This window comes from Canis lupus, chromosome 9 (genome assembly GCF_011100685.1).
Source record: "Canis lupus familiaris isolate Mischka breed German Shepherd chromosome 9, alternate assembly UU_Cfam_GSD_1.0, whole genome shotgun sequence".
NCBI classification, from domain to species: Eukaryota; Metazoa; Chordata; class Mammalia; order Carnivora; family Canidae; genus Canis; species Canis lupus.
Window position 1 is genome coordinate 10,289,220 of NC_049230.1, and position 12,015 is coordinate 10,301,234.

Below are 12,015 nucleotides of genomic sequence, written 5' to 3' on the forward strand. Positions count from 1 at the left end.
TGTATGCTGAAAAACACTGTTTAGTAAATAAAAATCCTGAATAATTGAATATTAATTTAACTTCTATGGGTGACATAATCTACGGCTTAAGTAGAACACTGTATTATAAAGCACAGCTAATTTAAAAGTCAGAAGTCCTAGATTCAAGTCACGGTTTCACATTTATTGGCTGTGTGGTCTTGGCAAGTCACCTGGTGCATATCCAAAAGTTAAGAATCAAATGAACTCCTATATTCAAGGGTTTTGTGGGCCACCGAAAGTATACTCATAAAATGATCATGATTACTTTCCCTGTACTATCCTATTTCTAGTAACAGTTTATTTTTTTAGTATCGCAGATACAGTTCTACAGAAATACATTTCCCCCGAAGTACACGTAACAGGAGAAATTTCATGTGATAGAAAGCACTGCAAATTCCACATGCAAGTATCTTCTTATCTTTGTGTCTCTACAGACTTAAGGCAAAGGCTAGACCAGAGGGTGACGGGAGAAATTCCAGTGCATTACGCGTTACCCATTTTAAAGTGTGATGTAGGACATTCCCCTTTTCAGCAGCTCAGATAGGCAACCCTCATGACTTCTAAAACACTATCCAAGAGTCGATGGGCTGGGTGCCCGACGATCCCTCTAAATAATTGAGTGCCTGTGGTATAGCTCCAGAAGGCATGATTACGTTCTCCAGAAGAGCACTGATTTGCCAGGTCTTATTACACCCCTAGGAGTTATTCAATTCACTTAACAAGATTCCCTTTATGGAAAAGCAAAGAACATTCTAGTCATTTTTCAGTAGATACTTGTTCAAATGCCATCCCTGGCAGCTGCTACAAGTTGGGATCGTATGTGCAATCTCAGGTTTTTTGGAAGTCACTTAGCACCATGGCTAATATTTTAGTCATGGACATTTTGAGGAAGACCTCCAACCCACTGCTATACATCCTCCCCACCACTGCCCTCTGATAGATTGGGGTTTACTCACTTGTAACTTTGCCAAATTCTTTTCAGTTTACTTGAACAAAAGACAAAAGAGAGAAGCCCGTAAGTCGATAGCACAGAGGAAAGAGTTGAGAAGCTGCTATCAGAGAGAGCACATCTTTGGATAAATCAAAATAATAACACTAACATTGATAACATTTAAGTTTTATGTGCTTCTATTAACAGAATCTGAATGATTGTATGCATTGTTTCATTTATGTATTACAGTAATCTTCCAAGTTAAAAAATGAAATAAAAACCAGTACAGAAAGGTACAGAGACTTGTTCAAGATCCAATATCAGTAAGAGGCAGGATTTCAACTCAGAAAGTTGAGTCCAGATGAAGCATTTAGCCATTGCATATACTGCTTACTGCTAACTGCTTGGAACTACTTAGAATTTCTCCAAAAGCTGAATGTTACTTCTCTCTGTTGGTACAATTTGGCAGTGGGGCATCTGGTTCTCAGGGAGATGATTAGTGTGGCTAATCCAAAAATTAAATTGCGGGCTTTCCAGGCAAAGTAATGATCTATGGTATGAAATAGTGCTTTCTGGAAGTGTGTGTGAGCTGAAGCTCTAATTTTCCTGGCCTGGTGAGAGACCTAAAGAGTAAAGAAACAATTTCAGTTATAGGAGTAAAACACTGTTAACCACTAAGAAAATACTGTTGAAAATTATGTTTACCCAAGGAAAACATATCAAAGAGACGATAGATTGATGGACTTGTATAATCTCATTTGATTGCAGTGGTATAATTAAACCATCCTATCTAGAATGGGAGGGGAAAGCATCTTGAGTCTTAATGCATAATCAGAGTTATGAGGTTGAAAAGAACTCCACCTTTAGGCTACTGGTATTTGGGGATGTCATTCTAGTCTTTGGAGAAGTCCGTTTTATCCAGTTAGGGCCTTATGCAGCTGCATTACTGAAAGCTTTCCTCACTGCAAGCACTGTGCTAAATACTTTACCTGCATTACCTTTTTTTGACCTCACACAAAACTGCTGGGCCCATTTCACAGATTAGGAAATGGAACAGATATGTCTACTGATTTGTCCAACTTCACATTCCTAATAAATGGCAGAGCCAGGATGGAAATCCGGGCCGCCTGACAGCTATGTATTTGCACTTCATGAGTATGCCACGATGCCTCCACTCACACTGTAAGGTAGAGATGTTGATTGGAGTCCAAAGACCTAGACTTTGGTCATCTGCCACCCACCATTCAGGAAATGCCATACAAGTTACTCACCTCCCACGTTGAGATGCACACAACAACTGCCCTACTTCTCCCACTGCTTGTTTTCCTATGAAAAAGTTTCCTACGTGAAGGGTCTGATTAATAAGGCCTTTAAAAAATACTTTCAACTTAAACTGAATGAAATTATTTTGGTCTTCCTCAAACATGATCAAATTTGAATTGCATTTTGTGGAAAAGGGTAGGACTTGGATAAAGATGTGTGAGGAAAAACATTTCAGGGAAGATGAATTACATGAGCAAAAAATACAGAATTTTGTAGCCCCTCCCCAAATATATTGAATAAGGGTAGAGTAGAGTTCAAGGTGTACATCTGATAAAGGACAGGCAAGATTTGGATTTATCATGAAAACACTGAAGATATTGTCACACAGGGGTTGTGACCCATGTAATTGCCTATTTTTTTTTTTTTTTTTTTTTTTTGGTAGTAATGCCTAGGATAAGGTGAGTGGGGAAAGAAGAAAGCCAAACGGACCAATCATCATACTGCTGCTGCTGCTCTAGTTGAGCTCTAAAGTTGTAGGTTAGAGACTTGCAAGGAAAGATACTAGGCAGATGTGGGAGAGAACAGGGGATTCTGGAAGCGAGACAGCTGTCCTTGGGGGGAGAAAGGAAGGGATTAAAAATGTGAGGATTTTGAGCCTGGATACCTGGGAAAAAGAAGCCAAATGGGGAAATCTAGCATAGAAATCTCCAAGAGGAAGAAAGATTATGGAAATTTGCTGTGGGAATCTATTGTAAAGGCCGTAGATGGACAGTTGAATACAGAGAAGAAAAGTGGTAGAGAGATGTCAGGTCCCAGAGAAAACAAACAGGAAGCCATCTAGTATCCGCACTCTGGACAGTTGGAGCCGTGAAAGCAGCCAAGCTTCCAAGCCAGCCAAAGGAATAACAGGAGAGGTGTGCAGCTCAGTGTATCTCTGTATTTGGAGGATTGGAGAAGGAACAATTGGAGATAGGCAGTTAACAATTAAAAAGATAAACCCTCAGGGCACTGGGGTGGCTCAGTGGTTGAGTGTCTGCCTCTGGGCTCAGGTCATGATCCCAGGGTCCCGGAATTGAGTCCCACATTGGGCTCCTTGCAGAGAAGCCTGCTTTTCCCTCTGCTTAAGTCTCTCTTTCTCTGTACCTCTCATGAATAAATAAATAAAAATCTTTTTAAGATTAATAAGGCCTTAAAAAATCTTTTTAAGATTTTTATTTATTTTTTCATGAGAGACTGAGAGAGAGAGAGAGAGAGGCAGAGACACAGGCAGAGGGAGAAGCAGGCTCTATGCAGGAAGCCCGACGTGGGACTCGATCCTGGGTCTCCAGAATCACACCCTGGGCTGAAGGCGACACTAAACTGCTGAGCCACCCAGGCTGCCCAATAAATAAAAATCTTAAAAAAAGATAGATCTCATTATAAAGATCCAGGAGTCTGAAACTGTATAATGATACACACGAACACAGGTACATATGTATATAGGTGTGTAGTGTGTGTGTACATGTCTAACCAAGGTCCAAAGTGAAGGATTCAAAGAAAAGCATGACCAAATACCAACTAGACTTGTACTTTATGGCCTTTGTTAATACCCTTTCATTCTTCTTAAAGTCTAAACAGGCTTCCTTTCTATAGTTGGAGAGATTGTTAGAAATGTCTTCCATACCCAAAAGCACTTGTTTTTCCTGATGAATAATTTTCCTTTATACCTACCTTGGCACCATTTGTTATATAACTTCCCTCATCATCAACTCATTTTGCTTCCAAAAACATATTCTCAAGTGCCTGGTTACGTCATAAATACTCTCTATGGATGCTGCTCAACATTTAGTTCTGTGCAGAATTGCTGAGCTGTAATGCGCTACCCACTCTAATATTTCTAATGCCTCCTGGAGTCGTCCCAGCATTAACCATTTATAAAATTCCAACTGCTACTCAATATGTAGAAATGCAATTGCATTTCACTGCTTGCCAAAACAACAGGCCTTTCTGAGATCATTTTTCTTTTTTTGGTTTCCGGGAGAATACAATATTGAAATCCGTGATCAGTAGCCAAGTGCAGGCTGGTGGTAGTTGTTTTTTCCTAAATGATTTTATTATATTGAGGATTTGCCTCAGGACAGAATGTTCTACAGAAACTAATAGGTGAATAAGCACATTCATATATGGTGACCCCTTACCCCATTCTACCTCCCAGGCTTTATGTAAGGTTTACTACTACTTACTGAGAGAATTTTAAATTTCGTTGTAAAGGCAAATGGTGGATGTAGTTTGCATTTGGAGGATGCAAAATGATGCTTTGGTAGTAGGACAAAGCCATCTTTTTTAAATTTAAACTGGGACCAAAGGTAGATAATACCATTGTGAGACATGGTCTGCTAGTTCTCTTGGAGTGATAAAGGCTATTGTAATGAAGCAGACCGTTTGTACATGATGTAGTAAGTGGGGTGCAGCACGCTGTGGAGACTTCGAGTTATAGAGTCAGTCAGCTGAATGTCAGAATTCCTCACTAGCTTTGAGTGAAATAGTTCTACTTTTACTTGGGGATTCTAACATTCATTTGTACCACAAGAAAGGGCTTTCAAGAATAATGTTTTTATGAGGTCTGCAACAGAAGAAAGGTTTCTTTGAAGTCAAAGTCATTGGGGTGCCTGGGGGGCTCAGTGGTTGAGCATCTGCCTTTGGCTCAGGTCGTGATCCTGAGGTCCTGAGATCAAGTCCCACATTAGGCTCCTTGTGGGGAGCTTGCTTCTCCCTCCGCCTATGTCTCTGCCTCTCTCTGTGTATCTCTCATGAAAAAACAAAATCTTAAAAAAAAAAAAAAAAAGTCAAAGTTGTCAGATACCACAGAGTCATTATAAATATTGGACAAACAAGCAAAACTAAATAATATTGTGCTGGGGTGAGAGGGAAGGAGCAATTGATTAGGATTAGATTCTAGAGCCAAAGATGTAACCTTGTCATTTCATTTTTTTTCCTGTGATTGCCATTATTAGTCAACTGATATACACATATTTTAGTTTTAGGATGTCAACCATAGCACTCATTACTAGGGATACAAAATACTCTGACATGCTTCATGCTTCATGTAGGTGAGAAGGGATAAAGGAAGACTTCCTTGTAGAAGAACTTGAGTGGAGTTTCAATAATTAGACAATTTCCCAGTAAGAAATGAAAGAAAATTCCAGTGAAAAAAAAAATGTGCAAATGTTAGAAATTGCTTTTTTAAAAATTTGCTTTACTTAGAAAAACAGGATAGATGTAGGAAGAATTATGAGCGAATATCATCAGAGAAAGCTAAGAGGGGAGGTTCTAATATTTTAATAGATTATACAGGTTAAAAAAAAGTAATCACCCCACTCATAAAGTTATGTAAACATGAAGGACATTTAAATACTGTTTCCTGGAGAACAAATGTCTGTCGTGCAAAGGGCACTTTGTCTCCTTTGCCATTGCTGGAATGCGTGATTTTAATAAATGCTGTTAGGACAAACTTTATTTCTAAGCCAACAAACTTAACCTTGAAGCTCAGCTTCAAGATCAGGACACCTGTTACTTAGATCATTCCAAGCATGGTCAGTCAAGTTCATGGCATTTGCCTAAGGAAGAATCTGTATCAGAGGGAATCTCTTAGATCAGTCTTCCAATTAAAAATAAATCCTTTATAAATTTGACTACTTACGATACAAGATTAGGACTACAAAGACCCTCTTGAACGAATGACTCAGCAATCTGTCAGGTGTCTTCTCCATCATTTGTCTTGCTTTGAGAAACCGGGGGTGGCTCAGGTTGGGGCTACAGAAAAATAGTAAGAGGCACCCACCTTGTTCCTCCCTACCTTCCAGAATCTTGATAAGGAGGCAAGACACAGACAACTGGGGGGAAAAAAACTGTATATAGTTGAGGCATGTGTATGTATAATTACCATCCTAAACTGATTTTGTCAAAGACCTAGGCAGGCAGAATGAGGACTCCTCAAAATTGTCCACATTCTAACATGGCAAAAAGAGACTTTTCAAGTGTGATCTAGGTGACCAATCTCGAGATGGGGAGATTATCCTGGATTAGCCTGGTGCTTTCAATCTAATCACAACTTCTTAAAATTGGAAGAAGTAGGCAGAAAGTAGAGTCTAAAGAGAGCAACATAGAAAGGCTAGTAGTGTTCCAGAAGACCACTGGTGTACTGACATGTCGAGGCCATGCATAAGGGCCCGAGAGAGCCCTCTAGGAACTCAGGGCCACCTCCAGCCAGTGCCAGGAAGGAAATGGACCTAATGCCACAACTGCATGAAAACGAATCCTGCCCACACCTGAATGAGCAAGGAAAGGATTTCTATGCAAAGGAAAGAAAAGCCCCGCTGATACCTTGATCTGAGCCACAAGAGACCCATATCAGACTCCTAGTTGACAAGACCATAAAATAATAGTTATATAGTTATGTTGCTTGAAGCCACAAAGCTTGTGACCGTTTGTCATAGCAGCCTAGAGTACTGATGTACCACCAAGATGAGTGGCAAAAATTACTTAATTCTTCTCTTGGCATTTGGGAAAAGAGAGGGATGGATGTAATTTCTTGGAAGATCTTCATGGTTATGAAATTTGAGCTGGTTTTGTAGGCCGGCGGGGTTTAAGAAGGCATAACATTTCCCCCTCCAGGGAAAGTTCAGAGAGCAGACCTCAGGGCCTCGTAGGAAAGCAGACGGCTTCTGCAGGGAAGGAGGTAGAAGTCTAGATTAGGAATGTGTTCCTGAGGACTTTGCCTGCAGGAGGTGAAATCTGAACTTTCAGAGGAAATTTTTATTTCAGCCCACCCATACAGAGCAGCTACGTGGGTCCCTCCATTACCCCTGTCCTCCTGCCTGTCTTCAGCAACACTGAGGGACTCAAACACAAAAATAAAAATGCACATTTATGGGGTGCCTGGGCGGCCTCATCGGTTAAGCATCTCACTTTTGATTTAAGCTCAGATCATAACCTTGGGGTTGTGAGATCGAGCCCCCTGTGGTGCTCTGTGCTCAGAATCAGCTTGAGATTCTCACCCTTTCCTCCTCCCCCTGCTTGTTCTGTCTCCCTCTCTCAAATAAATCCTTTTTAAAAATTCACATTATTGATTACCAAACACCATGCCCTGTACTATGAGCTTATTCGTGTTATTTACTTTAATCCTCACAACAAACCTTTTCTACAAGAGTACACGGAGGCTTAGAGAGATTTAATGAACCTACACCAGGACACAGCACTAACTAGGGGCAAATCCAGGCTGTAAAACCTAGAGCTCAAAGTCTTAGCCATTTTACGTAGTGCCACCCCTGACAATCAGACCTGCAGTTTGTTTTAACTGCCTGCAGAATATTTTATTCATGTGTACTTTATTATGCATCTATAGGCACAGATTATGCATGCTAACCGATGTGTCATTCACCATTTTAAAAAGGAAACAAAAACAGATCTAGTTATTCAATCAGGTGAGAGGTCTACAATGACCACAGCATGATTCATCCAAGAATTGTTTACATATTATAGCCAAAAACTCCAGCTGGCTACAAAAAAAAAAAAAAAAAAAAAAAAAGGATTCAGTGATCAAATACAAACCTCAACTAAGATGCATCTGAGTCTACAAGAATCCCTGGCATTTGTGCAACTATCAAGAGTGCCATGCCCACAATTTTGTCGGTAGTGATGAGCAGCTGGGACTCTAGCAATTGAATAGGTTACTAGAACTGCTTTTGTGTTATTCTGTTGAAATGCCTTCCTTTGCTCCCATAATTCTTCAAATATCGTCAGCACCAGAGGGAAACCGGACATCTGAAAAGGACCTAATTAACATGGAGCACAATTCAAGGAATGAATGGATGAGCGAGTGAATAGTGTTGCCCAGATCCAAAATACAGCATCTCGGGGTTGGCTAGCGCTCTCAAAAAAAGCAGTCGTGACTTTGTCCTGCTACTACACACAGTCTGTGCTGCTTTGTTGAAATCCAAAATATAAGGTTGATCTTTCAAACTTTTACCTTCCTTTAAGACTTAAGAAAGCATGAATTCCTTGGAGAATGCATCAATGCATCTAAATAAAACCCATCTATTTTTATTTAAAGGCTGAAATTATGACACATGCTAGAGGAATTGAATGTAATTAACAGATCACCGGCTTTGAAATAATTTTTAATGGTAATAATTGGCAGAAAATAGGATGTGGCTAATAATGTTCTGTTGATGGTACAGAAGAGTTTTCACAAGTAATTGCTTATCCACTTGAAAGCCAACATTCTTCCAGGAGAATAAGTTTCTGTTATTCTTGTTTATTTGGATTAGATTTAAAAAATGGCTTTTGGTTAGGTAATAGAAGTACATATAAGAAATTTCAACAGATCAAGTTCTTACCTCAACCATGTTACTTGTTTTGTTCCCCCCCCCCCTTTGGAGGCAATCACAGTTTCTTTTGTATCCTTTAATATACCTATATATCTATATGTCTACCCATAGGTATACCTAATCATACACAGAGTTTATTACCATTAAAAAAAAATCATCACTGGAATTTGGCTAAAAATCTAGTTTTCCCCAGGTAAATAGAAGGAAAACATTTAAACTACTTAAATTGTTTTTATTTTTTATTTTTTTAAGATTTTTTTTTTTTTTATTAGAGACCGAGAGAGAGAGAGGCAGAGACACAGGCAGAGGGATAAGCAGGCTCCATGCAGGGAGCCCGACGTGGGACTCGATCCTGGGTCTCCAGGATCACACCCTGGGCCAAAGGCAGCGGTAAACCGCTGAGCCACCCGGGCTGCCCAAAACTACTTAAATTGTTTTTAAAAGATGTGGCTATGAATAAAAACAAGTGCAGCTTATAGAATATGTATTATTATTTAATCTCATTAGCTGGGAAGGACAGCAAGATGGAAGTTAAAGCAGAGGCTCAGGGAACAGATCTCGACTTTTAGTTGTGTCATGACTCCATGACAGGTTGCTTCACCTGTAAAATGGGGATACAGACAGTATTAACTTTAGGATTACTGAAAGAATCTAGCTAACATGTTTAGCACGGTGCTTGGCACTTATTAGGAACTCAAACTTTAGAGGTAGGAAAGAAAAACCGATCAGGAAAAAGGAAGATGGCAAGTGTGTGTGTGTTTGTGTGTGTGTCTGTATGTGTCTGTGTCTGTGTGTTTTAAGCCCAGAGTGCTTCAGGAAAAAAAAAAATCTGTCGTTATAATTATCTTGGGCATTGCTTTCAGAAAAATGATATTTTTAAGCTTAGGAAATATAGCATTGGAAAGCTCATTTACAAATTTGGAACTTGAGATTTAACACTTCATTTAAATACATTTCTCTTTTTTGCTCCCAGCAGTGTATTAAAGTAATGGATGAAACCATAACAGGTTTCAAATGACAAAAGACTTAGAATCCAAGTGATTGGTCAATAAACCATCACTTTCCCATGGTTTCTGTATTTGCCCTCATAGATGGCTCCGGGCTATTAGAGGTCTTCTTTCTTTTGGGATTCCATATACTTCTTTTGCTTCCTTACTTCTTTGACATTCATTACCTGTCTTTGGGCTCTCACACTTGACAATAGGCAGATTTTTTTTTATTTTATTTATTCATGAAAGAGACATAGGCAGAAGAAGAAGCAGGCTCCCTGTGCAGAACCTGATGCAGAATTTGGTCCCAGGATCTCCAGATCACAATCTGAGCCAAAGGCAGACACTCAACCACTGAGCCACCCAGGTGCCACAGGTATTATTCTTTTAGAAGACTCAGGCTTCTCCTTCTAAGCCACAACCCACCAACATAAGAAATTTTAAAAGGCCCAGAAAGAAATCTTCAACTAGAGCAAGTGGACACACAAGTACATATCTCTGCCATGTTTGTCATCACTACCATGAGCAATGCCTTAACTCCTTTGGTAATACCAAACATACCACTGGAAGGAAAAGGTTGGGAAGTGCTGACAGAGAGGTGGGAGAAACTTAACCTTTTGGCAAACAGCAGATAGATGTGAAAATAGAACCGAGCAGATATATCCAGTTCCTCATCATCTCTCCTCAAAGGACCTCACTAAAGTCAATATCACCTTGGCTCCCATGACGACGATAAATAGGTATCAAATATGCTTTTGCTCCGAAGACCTCTGGGCATTGGTACAAAATACAAATGCAAAACTTGGGCTGAATTAATCTCCTGATGTACCACTTAACAAAAAAGCCACAGAATGCAGGTTTGCCGGGCCAAGCTGCTAGGCCTGCCTCTCTGCAAGGCTGTCAGCACCCTCTAAAAAAGAAGGTTGATAAAATTAAGCAGGCAGTTTCTGTTGGCATTTTCACACGGTATGAAACACATGTTCTGTTTAGAATGCAAACATGACTGCAGGGTTATAGGATCTTTGGGGGATGTATGCCAATTAAGAGATTTCTGATCACAGGATTACGGTCTCAAAGTTTAAAACTTGGTTGAGCCTACAGCAAGTAAATCAAGGCCCTTCCCTGAAGGGAAGATTAGACAAACGTCTAGCAACTTGGAGCCACTAAGTCAGTCCATCTACAAAAATCAGTACTTATTCTTGCAACCTCAAAGTCTACACGTTCCCAGGCCCTGGCTCAACACAGAATGGATTCCTTCTGTTTGACAGGGGTGTTATCTGCTGTGGAAGGGGAAAAGAGACTAGAGCAGGTGTTACTTTTGGGGTCCCTTTTGCCTTTACCAAGTTTAATGGTACCAAAGTGGAAAAGATTCAGCCTGAGACAAAAATCTCAAATTATACATGTATGTGAGTTACGTGCAGTAAAATCTGATGGTCTGTATTGGTGGGTCTTGTTTTCCTCTGAAAAATGGGGATAATAGGAAGGGTTCTGGTGAGCACATTTGAGAGTGAAAGAAAATCCTAGCCATAAAGTAAAGTTGGCAGCCTAAGAATGGAGGTCTACTCTATACTCCATATATATTAACAATTCTTTCTGTCTTGATTTCATATAGACTGATTTATTCTACATTCCTATAGAATGTTTATTGTATGTATTCTGTGTTCTATATGGTAAAATTACTCCTCTGGAAGGCGGAAAGTCTGTGGAAGGAAAAGAATAGATTACCTCTGCAAAAGAAGTAGGAGGGCAACGGAGAGATATTAAAGTCCAATTTTCTATATTTCCTCCAGGTCTCTGAATGTCAGCACTTTCCCTCTAGCAGGAAATAAGCCCAAGGGGTAAAGAAATGGAAATATGTTCATATTTGTGTTACATAGAGCTAAGAGTAGAAAGAGCTTAAAGCCACTGGCAACTCACAGTTCTTGGAGAGGAGACTCCTCCAGCCAATGAAGTTTAAATCAAATATTTCCAGCTCCTCTTTTGCTGTTTTAGGTACTAATCCCAAGTCTCAAAATAATATTCTGACTCTCTCCCAGCATGGCCCTCTGATAGCGAAAGGTCACATAAAGGGAACAGATATGGGAGCCAGAGTCCTTGGGGGTGAGCCTAGCTGTGTAGCCACCGGCATGTGACACTAAACCCTCCCATCCACAGCTTGTCACTGAGCTTGGGGTTCCAGCTCACGTGTAGCTTTCACATCCAGGTACTTGGCTACATAAGTGGAAAAAAATCTTTTGCTTTTGTTTATCCCCCCCAAAAAACTTTTATGTTCACAAATGTCATATTAAGTAGCTAATAAAGGACCGAAAATCGACCTAAAAATGTCTGAACTATATTCTCAGACTACTTGGGTTTTTACTTTCTTAAAGAATTATGAAGCATCAAGCTCTAGCCCCCCACCCCCCTTATCCAAGTAATTTATTCAGAAAACCACAAAGTGACA

The 12,015-nt window shown here is 39.9% G+C and overlaps 1 long non-coding RNA gene across 1 annotated transcript in view; it reads right to left on the bottom strand.

Moving 5' to 3' along the window:
- Positions 1-11,565, bottom strand: part of LOC119873422 — a 109,452-nt gene extending 97,887 nt beyond the window's left edge. Inside the window, exon 1 of the long non-coding RNA XR_005363994.1 lies at positions 11,490-11,565. This is a non-coding gene — a long non-coding RNA (uncharacterized LOC119873422). The remainder of the gene's footprint in view (positions 1-11,489) is intronic.
- Between the last annotated feature and the right edge of the window lie 450 nt (positions 11,566-12,015).